This window comes from Notamacropus eugenii, chromosome 3, assembly GCF_028372415.1.
Source record: "Notamacropus eugenii isolate mMacEug1 chromosome 3, mMacEug1.pri_v2, whole genome shotgun sequence".
NCBI classification, from domain to species: domain Eukaryota; kingdom Metazoa; phylum Chordata; class Mammalia; order Diprotodontia; family Macropodidae; genus Notamacropus; species Notamacropus eugenii.
Genome location: NC_092874.1, coordinates 197602509 through 197623438, shown reverse-complemented (window position 1 = coordinate 197623438; position 20930 = coordinate 197602509). Strand labels below are relative to the sequence as shown.

The following is a 20930-nucleotide window of genomic DNA, read 5'->3' as shown; positions in this document are numbered from 1 at the left end:
AGAGAGAGAGAGAGAGAGCAGAGCCTGGAGTTCTTGGCAGGTGCTCTCTGTATGGGCACCTGGGACTTAAAGGGAAAAGGCAATTCTGACTTCAGAGCAAAGATTGTGTACCTTGGGAGGATGCCATGAGTTAGGTCCTTACTTACCTGGGGTGTTTGGGTTTTAAGTCCAAGAGCTGCATGTTGGGAAAATAGTTCATTCCTCCCTCCCAACCCCAGAATTTCTGGATGCCTAGAAATTTGGGTTGGCATAGAGTGGGATGAGGAATGGGCTGGAAAAGCCTGGACCTAAAGCTTTCCAATTTACCTGTATGTTCTTTTCTGCTCCTTTCAGCAGTTCTTCCTCTCCCTTTCTTCCCCTCCCCCATTAAGCCTCTGATATCATTGGCTTTCTTTCAGTCCCATAACTGGTCTCTATTCCAGGCTCCATCCTTAGTTTTCCAACTTTGCTCCCTGTCCTAGTCATATTTTCCTCCCCCTTTGTCAGTTCTTTGCTGCTTTCAAACCAAATTGTTTGCTGCTGCCTGCTGCTTTTTTTTTTTCTTACCCTAAGTCTGTTTACTTTTAAGGGCACAGTCTCTAATAGATGCAGATTTGGGAGAGAAGTGCTCCCAAGGTGAATAATTTCCATCTCACAGTTGAGATACCAGCAAGATACCTGGTTCAGGGAATAAGTCAGGTCAAGAAATTGTGGTCCTCATACATCATTAAGCTTTTTGTCTATGGAGTTCATCTTCCACTGGATCCTGTAAGAAAACAGAAACATTTAGTGATTGGGAAACCTAGGTACTATCGTTCTGTACTGACCTTCTGAAATTGTTAAGGTCTTCCTAGCTGGAAAATGGGCACAACGGTCCCTACTCTCTTCCTTCTTTATGTTATATGGAGCAACGTGAATGAGTAGTCCATCAGTGTGATGGTTGGTGCATTTATTAAGCACCACCTATGTGCCAGGCATTGTGCAGTGTTCTTAGGGCTGTGTTATCTAACAAGATGGAGCAGACAGAATTGCAGGTCTTTCACCCTTTAGGTGTCCACAGTCTGGAGGAGGGGGGATAATATGCAAATAATTCTATATAAACCAGGTAAATACAGGATAGATAAAAAAATAATCAAAAGAGGAAAGGCACTTAAATTAAGAGTGACCTGTAAAGGTCAAATTTTAGCTGGGACTTGAAGGAAGCCAAAGAGTTTATACCAGGAAGCAGGGACAAGGAGAGAGAGTATTCCAGGCATGGTGGACAGCCAATGAAACACCTAGAGCAGAGAGAAGGAGTATCTTGTTTGAAGATATTTATAGACCAAGAGCTTTGTGGTCCTTTGATGAATGGAAGAATGAAGTCTTGGATCAAATGTTTGTTGGATAATTATCTTGCAATGCAATTTTTCCTAGTGTTTTTAATCACTCTTTGGCATTTTAAGAAATTTATTCTTCATTTTACAAGTGGGTGAAAAATATACAACTTTTGCTTTGATATATTTTCTTAACTGGTTATGGACAATGGGGTTTGTTGAAAAGGAAAATAATCTGGGAAAGGAAATAATAGGGAAAGAGACAGAGATTGGATATGTGATTCAATTGCTAGGGTAACTCCCTCTATTGATGCAGGTTGGCACCATCTCTGCAAGTTATAGCCTTAGAGAGTAGCCATACCCTTGACAGGTTCAATGACTTGCCCAAGGTCACACAGTCAGTATGTATTAAAGGTAGGAACCCAAGTCTCTGGGGTTTCAGATACTGCTTTCTATTCATTATACTGTCTCATTCTGAATTAAATCAGGTATGTTTTTAGGAGAAATGGGGCTTCAGTTTCCTCAGATATAATCTGGAACCAGTTACAACAATTAAAAAAAAATTAACATTCATTTTAAAATTTTGATTTCCAAATTTTCTCCTTTCCTACTGCCCCTTCCCCCACTCACTGAGAAGTAGAACAATGTGATACTCATTATACATGTGAAATCACGCAAAACATATTTCCGTATTACCCATGTGGCAAAGCAGCCGCAGCAACCACAAACCTTTAAAAAACCTAATTGAGGAGCTGTGAGAAGAAAAACAAGACACAAGGCTCAATTTATTCATTTTATCACAGTCATTGATTGATAGATTTACTTAGCCTTTCTTATCATGTAATAATATGTAATTTATAAATATCTACAAATCCACAAACATTTATTAAACACTTGTCATAAGCTAGGTATAGTGCTAAGAGCTAGATATACAAAGAGATACAAAATGAAAAATAGCCCCTGCTCTCAAATGACTTCTATTCTAATGGGGGGAGTCATCATGCACATACATGTGCACACACAATACCACATAATGAACATATAAAATGTACCCATGTCCATGTGTGCATGCAAGGATGTATCCATTCTGTATGCATGTGAACATAAGCATCTTATGCAAAATAAGTGTTTTTATTTCTCTATTGCCCACATGCATTCTTTTGATTTCTTTTAATCCCTTTTCACTCTTGCTAAGATTTCTAAAACTCTGTTTAATAGGAGCAGTGAGACTGAAATCCAATACCAATCTTAATACCAGCTTTTAACAGGAATGCTCCCAGTGTTTCCCTCTTGCACATAGAGTGATACTAACTTGCAGTTTCAAATATATACTTTTTATAATGTCATAAAAATATTATTAAATTTCTATATTTTAAATGTTTTCAACATAAATTAATGTGATATTTTCTTAAAGTTTTTCTTTGAATCTAAAAATATAATCATGATTATATGCTTATTTTTGTTCAGATATATTATACTGATGTTTTTCTTGGTACTTAACTGCATTCCATTTGCAAATTTGACTTAGTCATTCAGGGTTTTTAAGGCACTGCTATATTCTGTTTGCAAATACTTTATTATCTTGTGTAAATTTGCTAACAATGGTTTTATAGTTTTCTGCTTTAGCCTTATTATTGTTTGGTTTAGAAAGTGATATATTTTCCTTATAGAAAGATCTTGGTAGCTTACCCTATTACTTTATTTTTAGAAATAGTTGGTATGATATAAGTGCTTATGTTCTCAGGGCCAAAGCAAGAATTTTTTTTAATCTGGGGCAAATATAGGATTTTTTTTTTTTTTTGGTGGGGAGGGAGCAGTAGCATACCCATTATTTCAATTGCGTGTGCATTCATGCTATCAGAGGGGGAGGCCCATATTCCAGAGAATGTCTATTGCTCTTGTAGGGTAGGAGGTACCATGACAACAGGAGGGTGGGGCAGTTATGCTCTATGGCAATGTGTGCATGAATACAGCCTTGATCAAATGTATATTCAGGAGTAAGTTTCATCTGTTCCTGCTCAAAGAAGATAACACATAACGCTATATTCTATTAAATAAATGGAAAGAAAGAGGATCAGAAAATATTTTAAAATTACAACGTCATTTGATGTTAAGTGCCAAAGCACAGACTAAGTGATGAGGAGTTGGAAATCAGCAAAGAAGACCTCTATTAGGAGTTTATTTTCAAGTCAAGATGTGCTTGTGGGAATGTGGAGAAGAGGCAAGAGCAGAATGGAGAGAAAAGTGAATGTCTTGCACATAGTAGGGGCTTAATGCATTTTAATCAGGTCTACAAGTATTGTGTGCCAGGTACTGTGTTAAATACTGGAAATACAAAGAAAGGTTAAAGACAGCCCTTGCTCTCAAGGACCTTATAGTCCTTATAAGAAAGATAACTCTGTTAGAACGAAGTAAGAGAAAAAAAACCCAATGTGAACTGACAAGAACCCAAGTAGGATAGTAGATACAAGTAGAAGGTGGGGAGCAGGGGAAGAATAAAGTGTGAGGAAAGCTGAGGAAAACCAGTGAGTGATCTAAGCGACCCCTGGATGCTGAAGGAGTGATCAGTGAAGCAATCCGCATTGAAGTAACTATGGAATTGAAAGGTAGGGTTTTCAGACAGAAGAGAGAAGGCATAGGTTCCAAGGGAGACATAACATGAAGAAAATATAAATGTCCAGTATTAGTTAGGTAAGTGTGTCCAGAATTTCAATGAGTTATCTTCTCCCAAATTTCCTAACTCATAATGTGTTCTGGAATTAATACTCAAGATATGCAAAGGAGGCTAACCATATATCATAGACTCACCAAGACTGATAAGGAGCTTATTTTCTTGGGTTTTATCTTGTCTTTCCATTCCTAGGTTTCTCATTGGCATTCCTTTGCCAAAGACACAACATAGGGGCATACTGTTCTGAGTAAAATTTAATTATCAACAGGGAACTGCTGATTTTGTTTTGTAATGGTCTCTCTAAATACTATTTTGTTCCTCTCAATGCTTTCACATTTCTTTTTTTCACATTTCTTTTTGAAAAATATTCATATGCATCTTTTGATACATACTTTTTGAAACAGAAGGAATACATTCCATTCTAGTCTCTAAATGCATATTTATAGATGAGTATCATTATTATGTAAAATATCATGGTATGAGAAGGCATTTTCACAAGTAAAAAAATGTGGTTTAAATTAATTAATTCATGAGTACCTACTATTTTTTAAAGTAAAACACACTATGATAGGAGCAAAGGATGAAAAGATAAAATTTGACACTATCCTCAAGAAGTTTATAGTTTCCTGGGCTGACACAATATGTATTCAGATGTGTGTGATATAAGGTAGGTGGGTAGACAGACATAATGTTCCAGGAAAATTTGGGAAGGAGAGAATATTCAGAAAAAAAATAAACAGATATGAGGAGGGGGTTCATGTCAGGCATTAGGAAACTGCCTACTCAGTCATCCTTCAGAATATTTTAAGTTATCATCTGTTTGGAATATTGACAGAATAACTTCTCCCCCCCCCCCCCCCCCCCATTTGGTTCCAGACAGCACAGTAGGTCTCAGGAAAGCAGACCCCATCATGAGGCAGGTGACTGTATTGAGTGAGCAGCTTTCGGTTTGTTAGAAGCTCCTTAGCATGGTCTGTTAGAGTAGCTTTCTGGCACGCAGTAAGTACTTAATAAACGCTGTCTTAGACGATTGATAAATCAAGATTCTCGTGATTCAGAAGAAAACTTTTCCTTTGAAAAAGACATACATTGGCATCGTTCATTGTCTCTCTCTTCTCCTTCAGGTAAAAAACCATGCTCTGAGTTCCATTTTCTTTTCTCAATATCTACCTGGAAGAAGCTTCTTGCTTCTCTCTTTCTTTTTCCTTCCTGTGGATGACATCCCTTGCTCAAACTCCCTTTCTCCTCATTTCCTCCCTGACAGGCAAGCGACAATATGCTTTTTTGCACTGCTCTCCTTTTTCTCTTTCCACTTGGTCATTATGGGAGCAGCAGTTATTGCTCTTTTTATTTGATTTCTTTAAAAAGAAAATAGAGCTGGAGATTCTTGGCCCCATCATCCCTTTCCCGCAACTTCTTTTGACTGGCAAAAATTTCTCTGTTTCTCTCCATTTCCCTCTAATTTTCTGTGTTTGGTTTTGAGAAGTCTGAAAGGTGTCACATCAAAATAGACACAAGTGGGCCCATGAGACATGATCGAGCACAATCTTCCTTTCAGAAATAATTATGTGTTCACCTTTTCAGAATTATTGCTGAAGGTTTTGCTTTTATTGTATAGGATTTATCTTTGATCAATTTTTATGTTTTTACTAGACCAGGCATTTTCCTGATTTCCCATCCTTAATAATTCCTACAAAATCTCTCCGAAAATTCTGTTTGAGATTCAGCCTTTCATGTGTCCTATTGGACATTACTTAAGAGTTCCCAAGACCACTGGCCCTCAACGGCTTTGTGGTTTTATTCTCATATCCTCAAAGGGGATAACCAGTGCGAATATGTGGAGAAGAGAGAGAAAATTTAAAGATTAAGGAACAGCTGGGAGTTCAGCTTAGCTAGAATGAAAAGGAGATGATGGAGAAGAAAGCAAGGCTGGAAAGATAGATTGGAGTCAAAGTGTAGAAGACCTTAGAGACAAATTTAAGGATTTTGTATTTTATCCTTAGAGGGGTTTGTAGCATTATAGCATTACAGATCTAAAGTTGGAAGGAATCTGAGGGACCATCCAACCCAATTCTTTCATTTTACAAATGAGAAAACTGAAGCCTGAGGAGGTTGTATGACTTCCCAAAGGTCATCCAAGTAGTCAGTAACAGAGACATGATTTGAACGTAGTGGAAATGGGGAAGAGAATAAGCATTTATAGTACCTACTAAGTGCTAGGCAGTCTGCTAAGTGCTTTTTACCAATATTATTTCTTTTGATCTTCACACAAATCTTTCAAGATGTGTATTATTATCATCCCCATTTTACAGCTGAGGAAAATGAGGCAAATGAAAGATAAGTAACTTGCACGAGGATACATAGCTATTAAGTATCTGAGATCACATTTGAACTCAGGTCTTCCTGAATCCAGGTCCAGTGCTCTTTCCACTGTACTTTCCACAAAGAACTTTAGAACAGGACATTGATATAATAAGATCTATTCCTTGGAAAGATTATTTTATTTTTTTAAACATTACAAACTTAGCTAATGTCAACATGGACTTTTCTCTATACAAAGGAAAGCACAAAAAAATTGCATATGACACTAAAAACTGCTATTACACAATTTGTTTTTTAAGTATATGGTAAATTGAACATGATGGTACAGAAAAAAACTGCCCTGTCCATTTGTGTCCTTTTCTGACCTTCCATCTGAGTATTTTTAATATTTTATAATTGTTCTCTTTTTTGCTTACTTTTCTTCACATTACTATCATTCTTTACAAACTCTCCATCTGTGATGCTCCCACCCTTAGTCATCCTTTGTAACAAATAAGTGTAGTTAAGTAAGACAGTTTAACACATTGGTTATATCTGGAAGTATATTTCTCATTCTGTACCTTTAACACATTTCCTCTCTAGGAATAGTTGGGAAATATGCTTGTTTTCTGGAGTCATGATTGATCATTGCAGTAATTTGAAGTTTTAAGTCTTTCAAAATTATTTTTCCTATGCATTGTTGTAGACATCACATAATTGTTCTCCTTGTTTTGCTCACTTCCCCCTACATTTGGTTTCTGAATTTGTCCTTTCCACAATAATATTTCATTACCTTCATATATATCATAATTTGCTTAGCCATTCCCCAACTGATGGCCTTCCACTTTGTTAACAATTCTTTTTTTTTTAACAAAAGAATGGCTATAATCAATATTTTCTTTTACATATAGACGCTTCCCTTTGTCTCAGATATCTTTGAGGTGTATGACTAGCAGAGGGGTCAAGAGATAAAAGGACATGCAAAGTTTCAGGATTTTAAAGGCAGAGTTCCAAATTGCTTTTAAGAATAGTTGGACTAATTCACAGGGCAGCGAATAATATAGGGCACCATCAATATGGCCTTAGACACTTATTAGTTGTGTGATCTTGGGCAACTTACTTAACCCTCTTTGCCTCAGTTTCCTCATCTGTAAAACGAGACAGAGAAAGAAATAGCAAACTATTCTATTATCTTTGCCAAGAAAAGCCCAAATAAGGTCACGAAGAGTTGGACATGACTGAAACAATTGAACAAGAAAACCGGTAATACATTGATGTTCCTGTCCCATGGTTTGTCCAACAATATCCATGTTCTTTTTCTTCATCTTTGTCAGTCTGATAGTTGTAAGGTGGGTCCTCAGAGTTCTTTTGTTTTTTGTTCATCATATCACTAGTGATTTGGAATACTTTTTCAAATGGTTATTTTCTCATCAGTTAAATGAAGAAATTAGATTAGATGAACCCTAAAATCTCTTCCAGCTTTAAATGCTTACTCACATCTATCCCTTCCTCTGATACAATCAAGGGAGCATTTTGGTACCAATCTATCTAATCTGTCTACAGCAGAATGTTTAATTTTGGGGCCATAAAGTTGATTTTTTTTAAAATCAGGGAACCTTTTTTTTTTTAAAATTAATTTTTACATTCATTCCCCCAGAATGAATGGGTAGGTCCTAGAGGAGTGCTACAATTATTCAGACCAATGCAAGCCCCTTTATACTGTTCCAAATTGTAATCTCCCACCTCTCCATCTATTGGCTCAATGAGACCTCCTAAACACTCTGCTCTCTGAGAGGCTTCCCCTCAAACAGATCATCAAGCCTGCACACAAGTTTCTGACCTTTTACCTGATCATGCTAGGTCACAACTCTGATTAGCTGCTATCACTCAAAGCTAGGAGTTTTAACCCTGTGGAAAAAGAATTCTTCTTTTGTTTCTCACAAACTTCCCCCCTGCTCTTTTATCAAAATTTTTGTTTCCACACCTAAATCCAATTAATACCTCTTCGCTTTCTTTCCCATATGAATTCTTCCCCTCATCTATCTTCCCTTTAAGTTAGTATGGGAAGGGAGCAAAGTTGATCAATACATTGACAAATTACAAGGGGGCAGTCCCCTTTCATAAGTACAGATACAGAGAATCAGACAAAAAGGGTACATCAATGCATTGTCCTTTTAGAAGTTTCATCTCATACAGCAGTCTGGAGAGGAACATCATTTGGTTTTCTGGTCTGGATGCTTGTTCAAGCCATCTTCAACACAGTATCTCAGCATTCCCTTGTCTTCCTGTAGAAATCCTTTTTCTTAGTATCTATTCACCTACAGAAGTGACCTTGGTACAATTTTAGATTACCATTCCTAAGCCTTATACTCTTATCCTTAGAAAATCAAAATTGAAACCTTGGCCAATTGTCATGTTTAAGAAATTCACATTAATACCCATTTTTTACATTTTACATTAATCCACTATTCATTCCCCCATCAGGAGGATGAGATTTCACTAAGGAGTTAATAAAAGGCTCCATTACACGCATAAATACAATAAGTAATTAACACAGTACATATCAAGGCATAAAACAATTCCAATTTCTGATCATGTTATGGTTCTTTTTAAGTATTTACAAGATAGACCACAAACCATTCTTCTTTTAACATTAACCTACTGAGACAAGAATAATATTAACTAAGTATGTTAACTTCACAAATCCTCAACCTAATTATCTCCATACTATTATTAAAGAGCAAAGGACCCTAATTTATACAGAAAAATATATACCAGTGACAGATATCAAGGCTAAATAGTTATAGTTGTGCTACAATCCTGAGCCTAATAGCTTAATCTTAGATTTACATCTTAAACTCAGATGTTCCCGTACCACCCTATTATTTAATAGATCTGGTTTTATGCTTATAACCTTATTGACTATGGGAATTTGTCATTAAGAGTAGGGACATAGCAAGGAAACATTTCCCTAACTCATAAAGTTGATTTTTAAAAGATATTCTGATAAATTTATTTCAATATTCCATTGCATCCCATCTCTTCCAATGGATTGTCCTCTCTGTCATTCCTACTCTTTCACTTATTTTCGCCCTCTCCTGGTCTATTCATTTCCTACTGCCTACACACATGCTTATGTTTTTATCATCCTGAAAAAATATCCCCCCAAACCATAATTCCTTACAATCCAGCTTCAGAATCTTATCATTCCATCAAAAGTGTTCTCTCCATACTTACCTGTTATCTCTCCCATTAGGCTGTGATCTCCTTTAGGTCAGAGACTGTCTTTTTGTATCACCAGTGATTTGTACAGTGCCTGGCACATAGTATGCACTTAAGAAATGTCAATTGATTGATACACTTAGTTTCCTTTTTAACCCAAGTATTTTATTTTATTAATTTAAAAACATTTTGAGAAAGGGATCATAGGCTTCACTGGACTGCTTAAGATGTCAAATGATACAATATTAAAGAACTTTTCGTCTAAAGACAAGGGGTACAGGAAAAGCAAAGCAGATTAAGAATGTCTATTGTCCAGACCATGATATGGAAACTAAATGGACTTCTAGAGCTCACCCTTCAGTGTATGTATATAAAATATTCTATATGTAATATATCACGTAATAGTTGATATAATGTATTTGTCATGTCACAATATCATGTATGTATATATGTATACACATGAATATGTATAATATTATAAATTGTTGAGTTCAAGATTGAACAGGAGAAGAAAAGTTGACTTGATTTTGGAAAATTGCAAAGTTCTTTGATTACTCCAAATTTCTCCCTGAAACCTACATCAATATTTTAATACCACCATTTTTTTTGTGATGATATTGCATAATTATGAATACTGAAACAGTAATATAGCCAAAGGACGAAAATTTAAAAACACCCAAAGGGCTGAAGAGAGGTACAAGGTGGGCATGATTGAGCTGCAAACATTTTGTAGGTCCCAAAGAATGTCTTAAAAAAAGAGATATAAGTGAAAAAGGAAATGGACTGGCTACCTAGTTAGGTGAGGAATTTTTTTTCAATATCAGAATTCAATAAAAATCAAATTCAAGGGATGGGAAACCTGAGGCCTCAAGGCCCTCAAGTGTGGCTCTTTGACTGAATCCAAATTTCACAGATCAGATCCCCTTAATAAAAGGATTTGTTCTGTGAAGTTTGGAATTATTCAAAAGACCACAGCCAATGATCTAGAAGGCCACATGTGGCCTTGAGATTGCAGGTTCCTCACCCCTGCATCTAGCACATAGGGAAGACCCTCTGTGATGAACTTCTGGAAGGACATGGACAAAAAAGGATGGGTAGGTATAGATGGGCTACTCTCTACATCACTGGGGGGAATTGAAAAAACCTCAGATCCATTTGGATATTTGAGACAGCTTCACCAGTGTTCTATGACCAAGACCTAAAGATTTTAGGACTCGTGGCCACTACTAGGCGTTTTACAGCAGACGCAATGACTGAGGGTCATTGAGGATTCCCCCTTCATTTAGGAGGCACAGGTTTGCAGCACACTCAGCTTTTGTTTAAAAATAGATTTGTGTTATATTGCGGTTGCCCCATTTATAACATTTCCTTACCTTCTTTACCCTCTTTAGTCTACTCTTAACCTTTTATTGACAACCCCTCCCCTACTCTTCTCCTTCAAGTCGGCTCTTGATATTCCTTAGATACCACCTTTCTAAAAAGTGGAGTGACCAGAGAGATTTACTCCCTCATATATCGCTTCAACCAGCCCATCTACATTCTGAAATTCTCAAAGTGATCCACTTTGGTTTCAGCTCATATTAAAATGCACATTACTTTGGAATAGTAATCCATTAGACAATTATTATCTATTATTAGTCAATAAAGATTTATTTTATTAGATCGATCCACCTAATCTAATTGGATCACATAGAATTAGAGCTAGACTCTTTCAGATTAAAGATCATCTAGCCCAGCTTCCTCATTTGACAGTTGAGGAAACTAAGGATCAGAACAGTTAAATGATTTGCTCAAGCTCACACAGCTAGCACATGGAACATGGCAGGGTGTAGATACCAACTTAGATGTTCTGAATTCAAATCCTGTGCTCTTTTTACAACCCAATGATGCCTCTCAAGAGCAAGTCTCTGAGAGGATGGGGCATACATAAATCATTAGAATGGGATGGGGTAGGAAGGTGGAAGGGAATGAGAAATGATGCAAACCACATTCATTGAAGACTGGGTTGAGAATCAGCAGGGCTGATTGAAGTATAAGTCCTAGCTTTACTACCAAGTATTTCCATGGTGACCTTGAGGAAATAATTTCAGATCCCTGGACTTAAATGTTTGCATCAGTAAAAGGAATAGACCTGACTAAATGATTCCCTAAGGTCTCTTTTAGCTCTAAAAATCCCTGAATTTATACATTGAAATGGTAGAGTCCTATGCAATCCAGGGGGCTAGGAAGGCTATGGAAATTGGGTAACTTGGGACTAGAGACCAAAAGACATATTTCACCTAAAGGAAATCTCATCTGTTCCCAGAGATTTGGGGACTCAGTTTCCCCTACTATACTGGATCTCTTTACAGAGAGTTGTCCTTTTGTCCTGCTTCTGGCTAGCCTCTGGAGAAAAGATGATTATGTTTATTATATTTCAAAATGTTTATTTTTTTAAGAAGTTTGGAAACGTTTATTTTACATGCCAGATGTCATTCTAAGTGATTTAAAATACAATTTCACTTGATCCTCACAGCAACCTTGTCAGAAAGATGCTATTATTATGCCCATTTTATAGCCAAAGAAACTGAAGGAGACAGAAGTTAAGAGAACTGCCTAGTGTCATGAAGTTAGTAAGAATTTGAGATCACATCTGAACTGAGGTCTTCTTGACTTCAGGCTCAGTGCTCTATCCACTGGGCCACTTAGCTGTCTTTAGGGGGCAGTTTTCTTATATTTAACACAGAATGTTAGGAGTCTCTTGAGATCATTTCATCCCATCCCAGTCCACCCCAGGTCCATTTAGAAGTAACCAGGGCACATATTTTGAATAAAGATTCCCAACTCCCTCATTTTATGGATGAAGAAACTGAAACTGGGGAACATGAAATGACTTGGTTACACACTGGCAGTCTAGATCAAGCCTTCTTAAACTTTTCCCATTCTTGACCCCTTTTCATCCAAGAAATTTGTATGCACCTCCATGTATATAGGTATATAAAATAGGCATATAAATCAATCATTTGCTGATAATAAATCACAAAGAAATTAATTTTAAAACAATTCTTTGGTATACATATAATTTTACCATTTAGTAATTAAAAACCTTAGCCTGAAAGGGTCTGGTTCTCACATTGCATCCTGGGTCATCTCCAGTCATTCTGATGAATATTGGACCACTGGACACAGTAGGCTCAGGAGAAGAAAGTGAGGTTCGTGACCTTGCAGAGCCCTCCCTCACTCAAATCAAAGTCAACTGCAAGTCATGTCATCATCTTGATGTCATGGTCCTCTTCGAGAATGAAGAACAAACACAACAACAACAACAACAACAACAACAATTTTACCATTTATTAAAGATGAAAACAAATTTTCATACTAATGAGATGGATATACTTGTGTATTTTTATATAAAGAATTAAATCTTGGGGGAATATTTATGCTGCAAAAAGTAGAGCATCTTCAATGTTTTTCAGGGTTGATTAATAGCTTGATTTTACAATTGTCAATGCTGAGAAGGCCACTTCCTATAAATACATAGTACAAAATGGCAGAAGTATGTTTAGGGACATTTCAGAGATTGTTGGAAATTTTGTCCTAATCTCAAGCCAAAATTTTTTAATGGTTCTTTTTCTTAGAAAACTCAATCTTTAAACCTCTGTTGTTTGATAACTCAGTAAATTCTTCTTGAACTTTTAATGGCAGATGACCGACATTTTTTATTTCAATTGAGTATGGCTTATGAACCCAACTTAGTATTTTAGAATCAAATTTGAAGGGAAGTATTTCTGAAACTGCATTTCCATGCACTTCAGATGATCAATTGTAACTCTTACAATTAAATCTTTGGGCAGGTTATTTTCAATTATAAAATCATCTATAGGTGGAGCCAAGATGGTAGAATCGAAGAAGGGACCTGCTGGAGTTCCCCTTCCAAACTCCTGAAAAGAAAAAAGCCTATAAAAATGACTCTAAACAAATTCTAGAGCAGCAAAAGTCACAAAATGACAGACTGATGCAAATTTCCAACCCAAGATAATCTGGAAGGTGGACAAAAAGGGTCTATTGCACCAGACTGGGAGAGAGTGTAGTTTGGGGTGCACTGAACTGGCACAGATAGAGCTGGTGTAAGCCTTAGGGGACTGAATCTCTGGCCACTGTGGAGGTTTCCAGACTTTTCAACCCACTTTAGCACCAAAGTGATATTCATAGCACCTATGGTGACCATGAATATCCCAGAACAATTCTAAATTGCAAAATACCAGACTCTCCATATGGAAAATAGAACCAAAACATTTATTCAGACACCAGAAAGCCAAATCCATCATAATAACAAAAGTCTATGCATAATAACAATACAGAGAACCACACCACCCCAAGCCTCCCCCCTGCTAGACTTCCCACAAACCAGCTCCATTTAACAAATCACAAGCAGACTACCTTAACCAAAATCACAAACAAGCTCTTTCACTCATACCAGCCAGCTCCCTTCTTGCTTGCATCCTTTCTAGCTCTGACCAATTTCCTCTCAGCTCTGCTCTATCTCCATCTACATTTCTTCCTGTTCTGTCCATTCAGCAAACTCCTCCCACCACAGGCTCCATGTGATTCAGACTCATGTGACTCAGGCTTACATGTAACCCAGGCAGATCACATGGGCCTATTAATGAATGGGAAAAACCTTCCTGTTTAAATTACCATTGCACCCACAAATGCCAGTCATCTTCAAAGGTCTCTCACCTGGCTGAGAGGGGAGCATGGTCCCCCAGCCCCAGCTCCAGGCTGGTAACAGCCACTGCCAAAGCTGACATTGCTTCTAGAGCCCTCCACTTAAGAAAGAGCTCAAAAGTCAAATTAATTGATTGGAGAAATAAGCAAATGGGGAAGAAAAAACAGACTATAGAGTCTTACTTCCTCAGTGAAAAGGTATTTTCTTAGGTCCTTGGTGACAAGAAAGATCAAAACATACCACCAGAAGAAGACAACAAAGTCAAATCTCCTGCATCCAAAGCCTCCAAGAAAAATATGAATTGGTCTCAGGTCATGGAAAAGTTCAAAAGGGATTTTAAAAATTAAGTAAGAGAAGTAGAGAAAAAATTGGGAAGAGAAATAAGAGCGATAAAAAAAATTCATGAAAAATGAGTCAACCTCAAAAATGGTGAAGAAAATAAAACCTTTAAAATAAGACTAGCCCAAATGGCAAAAGAGGTGCCAAAAGTCAATGAGAAGAAGAACGCCTTAAAAGGTGGAATGGGTCAAATGGAAAAAGAAGTCTAAAAGCTCACTGAAGAAAATAATTCCTTAAAATTAACTGCTGAAATTGGTCATTATTAATTTCAGAAATTCTTTTGGAAACAGTATCATTTGGTAAAGGAAATTTATTTTTCCCATGAATTATTTCTGACATTTTTATAACAACAGGTAGCATAAAATCCTTGTCCAACTGCTTAGGGCTTTTTAGTTTTTGCAATTAGATAAAATGTTCCATAAGATACAAGTAAATATTTTTTGTTGACAGCAATAAATTTTTCAAAACATTGTTTTCCTTTGAAAATTTTAGAAGTCATTCAAAATATTCATTTGGTTTATTGCTTGGTATTAGATGTTGTTTTAGTTTGGCTGGTTGCATGCTCTCCAAAGCCAAAACTCCATTACAAATTAAGCAAAGAGGTTTTTCCATACCATCATGATTATTAGAAGTAAATCCATATTGCACAAATGATTCAACATGTTTTCTTTTACTTGTCAATTTAGGTCTATGACAGCTTGGTAGTGAAGACTCTGTCACATTGTCATCAGTATTTTTACTTCTTCCTCCTAAATTTAGCCACTTATCTATAAGCCAAAAACCTTTTTGCCCAAAAATATAAATAAATGTTGCTAATAATTTCTCAAATAATCACTAGTTTTAGTTTATGACATTACATTTGTTTGTGCATAATTATTAAAAAATTGATATTCACACTTACATGTACATGCAGTGTTGCTGAGGGGAAAATATTATTAAGGGGGTCTGTCTTTACTTGCTACAATTAAACACTTAGTTATGTTTCTGTAAAAGAAGGGAATAATGGCAATTTTAAAAATCAAGTATTCTAACACAATCCAATTCAAAAATATGCTAGTTTCATACTTACATGTTAAGGAATGATTAGTAGAAAAATAATAAAAGTCTTTATTTTCCATAATTAAACTATTTTGTTCCTGTAAGAGCAGAAAACTTCATAGGTACAGTAAAAAGATTGCAATTCATAATATACAATAGTCTTGAATCTAAGCCAATGTATTTCTGGCAGCGTTCCTTGGCATTGTATGGCATGAGGGCATGAGCGGGGCAAGGTGTGCAAGTTGTATGTCCAGAACCAAGGCTAAAGTGAAGTTGTGTGATGCAACATAGGCATATGCTTCCAGAAACATCTTGGATTCATTACACATTTGATTTTGAATTAAATTTTTGGTTGTTGTGTGTTCAAAATCCTTTTACTATTGCCAAAATTTTCACGACCTCTACATTCAGGTTCACAACACTATATGGGGTCATGACCTACAGTTTAAGAAGCACTGGTCTAGATCAAGAAATAAATTTTCTGACTCAGTGCAGTGTTCATTCCAAAAGATAAAAAATTGTCCCTCTCCATTAGCAAAAGTTTTCTTAGGTGTATGAAGTAGATCTAAGAGTACTAACTAGTCATCAAAGGATTAGGACCAAAGTACAAAAGAAAACTGTCACTGGTGAAGTTGTTGACTCTTGGGTCATGCCCACATCCTCAGAAGACTGATTTACTTAGATCTAAGTTTGCAATTAGAAAGACAAACAACAGATTGGAGCCAAGATGGTAAAGTACAAGCAGTCATCTAGCTGAACTTTCCTAACATTTCCCACCAAACATTTTAAAAATAATGTCTCAGATTGAATTCTGGAGTGGCAGAGCCAATAAAAAGTCAAGGTGAGACATTTTTCCAACCCATGGCAACTTAAGCAGGCTGGCAGAAGGAATCTATAACATCAGAGTGGGAACAGGTGGGGAGCATTCTTGGGGAAGCACTAGCAATGGCACTTGGAGGCAGCTTTGGGAGCCCTCAGCCCAGGTATGGTAAAGGAGTTGGATAAGTGGTCAGAAAATGGTTACAGGGGCCCCTTTGCTTGCTGGCACTTGGTGTAGCTAATTGACAGAGTTATTGCATATAAGCAATTCTGGGTTGCAGTTCCAAGGCAGAAAAGAGCTCTTGTAATTAGTCACAAGGGAGAAGGTTTCAGTTCTAAGGCAGAGAGGAATAATAGTGCCCACGGCTGTAGAAGAAGGGGCCCTTCCTAGATAAACACCAGAACACAGACCAGAAGAGCAGTGACCACATCTTTCTCCAAATTATACCACCTTGGAAGCACTGAAAACTTGCAGAGCTCCATAACTAGCTCTGAAAACAGATTGAAGCTTGGGAAAACACCTCCCAGTTCCCAGTTGAGCAAAGCAAAACTGTAACATAAAGTTCAAAGTAAAAATAAATAGGCTGGAAAAATGAGCAAAAAGCAAAAAGACAAACAAGCAAACAAACAAAAAAACTTGACCATATAAAGCTACTATGATGGCAGGAAAGACAAAGATACAAACTCAGAAGGTATGATTAAAAACAGCTGCAAGCAAAGCCTTAAAGAAAAATGCAAATTGTAACCAATTTCAAGGAGAATTCTTAGAAGAGTTAAAGAAAGAAATGAGTGGTAGAGGGAAAAATGGGAAAAGAATGAGTGATGCAAGAAAATTATGAAAAAAGAATTAATAGCTTGACAAAAGAGGCAAAAAATACTGAAGAAAATGATAGCTTAAAAATAGAATTAGTCTAATGGTAAAAGAGGCACAAAAAATCACTGAAGTCCCTTCTGTGAGGCTAGCTGACTAGCTGCTGGCTGCTGCTGCTACTCTTAGACCTTGCTCCCCCCCACTCCAGTGAGGCAGATCTTTTCTACAGTGTTGGTAAGCTGCTTCCCTGCTCCTAGGTCAGTTCTTAGATGGCTTTCTAGTTGTTTGAAGGGAATTTGGGAGGGCTTCAGAGGGTTCATTCCTCACTCTTCCATCTTGGCCCCAGAAATCCTGGGCATACCTTTTGACCCAGCACTACCACTACTAGATCTGTACTCCAAAGAAAGAAAGAAAAAGACCTATATGTACAAAAATATTTATATCAGCTCTTTTTGTTGTGTTAAAGAGTTGCAAATCTAGAAATGCTCATCAATTGGGGAATGGCTGAACTAGTTGTAGCATGTGATTTTGATAGGATACTATTGTATTATGAGAAATGACAAGGGGGTGGTTTCAGAAGAAACATGGCAAGACCTCCATGAACTGATGCAAAATGTAGTGAGAAGAACTGCAAGATCATTGGCACAATTGCCACATTGTAATGATGATCAACTCTGAAAACTCTGTCTATTCTGATTAATACAATGATCTAAGACAATTCTGAAGGACTCATGATGAAAAAAATGTTATCTACCTCCAGAGAGAAAACGGATGAACTCTGAGTGCACATTGAAATTTAATTTTCTTACTTTATTTTTTCCCTTTTTTTGGAACTCAAAATTTGAAAAGAAAAGAATGTTAGAAATGAAACAATTCTTTTTTAAAAATGACAAACAAAATAAATCTCCATCATCATAATTCTCCCATGCCCCTACTTGATCTCATACAGATACATATCCAAATCTGGGCATGCCATCAGAGGTCCATTTCATTTTTTAATCTGTGTGCACAACTTTATCTGGCTCTTTCCCAACTTTTTAACGGTACATGAGTGCTGGATCTGACAGCTGTTGACCGCAGCCTCCTGAAGAAATATGATTAGTATTAATGCTGTGGTTCATAATTTTAATCTTTATTAAACATTTTTTTCTCTTGAAGATCCTTATTAGTTTTGTCGTCTGACTAATTTGTATAGCCTTTGCTCATCTGCATGGCTGCCTAGCTACATTAAAAGAGTGGACTGAGGAGAGCATTTGCTGGAATTGGGAAAAGGAGACTGCAGCATTTTTGATAGAACAGATAGAACATAAGGATAAGCCAGTATGGATGGGCTACCATCTTCATTCTGCATCTAATTCGTTGATCTTCCTCCAAACACACTCTTCCTAACCTACATATTTTCACTATCCTTCTAGTCTCCTAGGTTTTCAGCTTTCCCATTAGGATAATGTGATTCCTCACTCATCTACAACCGTTCACTTCTGAGTTACCAGCGCTTGCCAAATATGATGACCTTTTCCCAGTCCTGATCTTTCTTGACCTCTTTGCAATATTTAATGCTATTGGCTTCCTCTGCCTTGCCCTCTTTTGAATACTTAATTTTTCCTCTCCAGGTTACTGAAAATTATCTAAACTTGTGGTTTATTAAAAAAGCTCTAATACCTGCACAAGTTATTAAGTTAGAAACAGAATTTAATTTGCTTAAACATTTCCCAAATAAAGAGCTTCAGTGGATTTTGAACCCATTTTTTGAACACACACACACACACACACACAAATGCAACATCTTCTGATTATCTTGCAAAAATTACTGATTGAAATCAGGCAAAGGAGATGTTTATTAACTGAATTTCAACAAAAACCATTACATAATTGGTAGTTAGACTGAAAAAACTAGTGTCAGGATTTCATAACAGCCAACGATGAACACGCCTCTTGCTCATGTTTCTTTGGAAGGTGTCTTTTTCAACTATGACAGCCATTGAAATCAAACAGCAAAATAGACTGAAACTGGAATCAGGTCTTCAAGTGGCTATGTTACACAAAATTAAATCCAGATTGTCAATGATAAGGAATCATTGTTAATAATATTTTAGTGAGAGCAAAAAAGTTTTAGTACTCATTAAAATATAATTATTTAAAATTTCTTTTTTTCTTTTTCTTTCCTATACTTCCCCCTACCCTAGAGATGAATTTTATATGCACACACATACATTTACATACACACATGTACACACATATATGTATATATAATATACACATATATGTATATATAATTATTCTATACATCTGTTTTTCAGTTCTTTCTCTGAATACATATAGCATCTTTCTTCATATGTCCTTTATTGTTAATCTGGCTATTTGTAATAGTCAAAAGAACTTATTCACTCAAGATATTATTTTCAAAATGTTATTTTATCTTCATCTTATCTTTTAAAATTTTCTATTGTAAAGCCTGGGAGTCAGAAAATCCTGCAGCAGGAATGAAAAATGACTTTGGAGGAAACCAAGTCTCTGCTATTCATTTTGTTTGGGTAACATTCATCAGTCACCTATAGCAGAAGAAGTTTTTAGGAAACTTGTAACTGATCAAAATATTTCAGACAAATAGGGGATAGACAGTGCAACAACATCTACATATAAAATAGAAAAATCTGATTATCAAGGAGAGATTTTCATGAAGAAACACGGCATTACCATGAATCATATTGCCAGGCACCAAAGATTTCCTCACCTTGGATTATGTGCTATGTATGGATGAAAGCAATCTGACAGATATGAATAGAATAAAAACTATGAGGCTAAAATGGAACCCCTTGGAAGCTCTGATCCCCAGAAACAAGTCATTATTGAAGATCAATATTATGGAAATGACTCTGACTTTGCATCTGTGCATGAGCAATGTTTTAGGTGCTACAAATTACTTTTTGAAAAATTTCAAAGTTTATTCTCATTTATTGTCAAAGGCCAACAGTGATCGACGTCAACCTATGTTATTAAAGTGTAAAAATGTACTGAAAAAATTTACTGTAGTGCACGAATGCCTTGGGTATGAAACCTATTTCTCTATCTCTTCTTGGATTGGGTTGCTCACCTCAGGTTGTACTGATACAGACAAATCAGGATTTCTCACAAAGCCAGTCATACTACTATAACTTATTTGCAGGCTCCTGGGGTAACCTGCCTAGGAGGAATAAACTCTGACTACTCACAACTGGAGTTCATGTGTCCCCACTGGTGTATTTACCATTGAAACAATAAGTCAAAATGACACCATTAACTCTTAATCAGAAACATTTACTAAACAGAAGGTAAAGCAAGAATAATTGAAGAATATTATTCTACCTATAAACTTGTCACACATTTTCCCACCAATGCACATGGTGCCTTAGGAGTATGAGGGACATGAACTTACAAAACCACTGGACAACACACCTATCCAGGGTAATTCACAACTCTTGACTTTGGGCTTGATATGTCTGCTGTCCCTTTTGGAAACAATCTGACCAAGAGTTCGCTGATGAACAGGGCCACACTTCTGAGTTTCTCTGCTTTCCTGACATCTGGAGCTACTTCTGTACTGGTTACTATACCCAGGAATCACTTCTTCTGGGCAATCAAGACAACATAGAGCTTTTTCAGAAAAACATAATCCTCTTCTTTGGGACTACAAAGCTTTCAAGACCCCCTACCTTGGCTAGGCTCTGAAGCAGTTATGCTGATACAGTT

General features: G+C 36.6%; 2 pseudogenes; one reads left to right on the top strand and one right to left on the bottom strand.

Moving 5' to 3' along the window:
- LOC140531944 (chloride intracellular channel protein 5 pseudogene) overlaps window positions 1–6765 on the bottom strand; it is a 51157-nt pseudogene extending 44392 nt beyond the window's left edge.
- A 12926-nt stretch (window positions 6766–19691) lies between these two features.
- LOC140531943 (low molecular weight phosphotyrosine protein phosphatase pseudogene) lies at window positions 19692–20178 on the top strand (annotated as a pseudogene).
- Window positions 20179–20930: the final 752 nt, after the last annotated feature.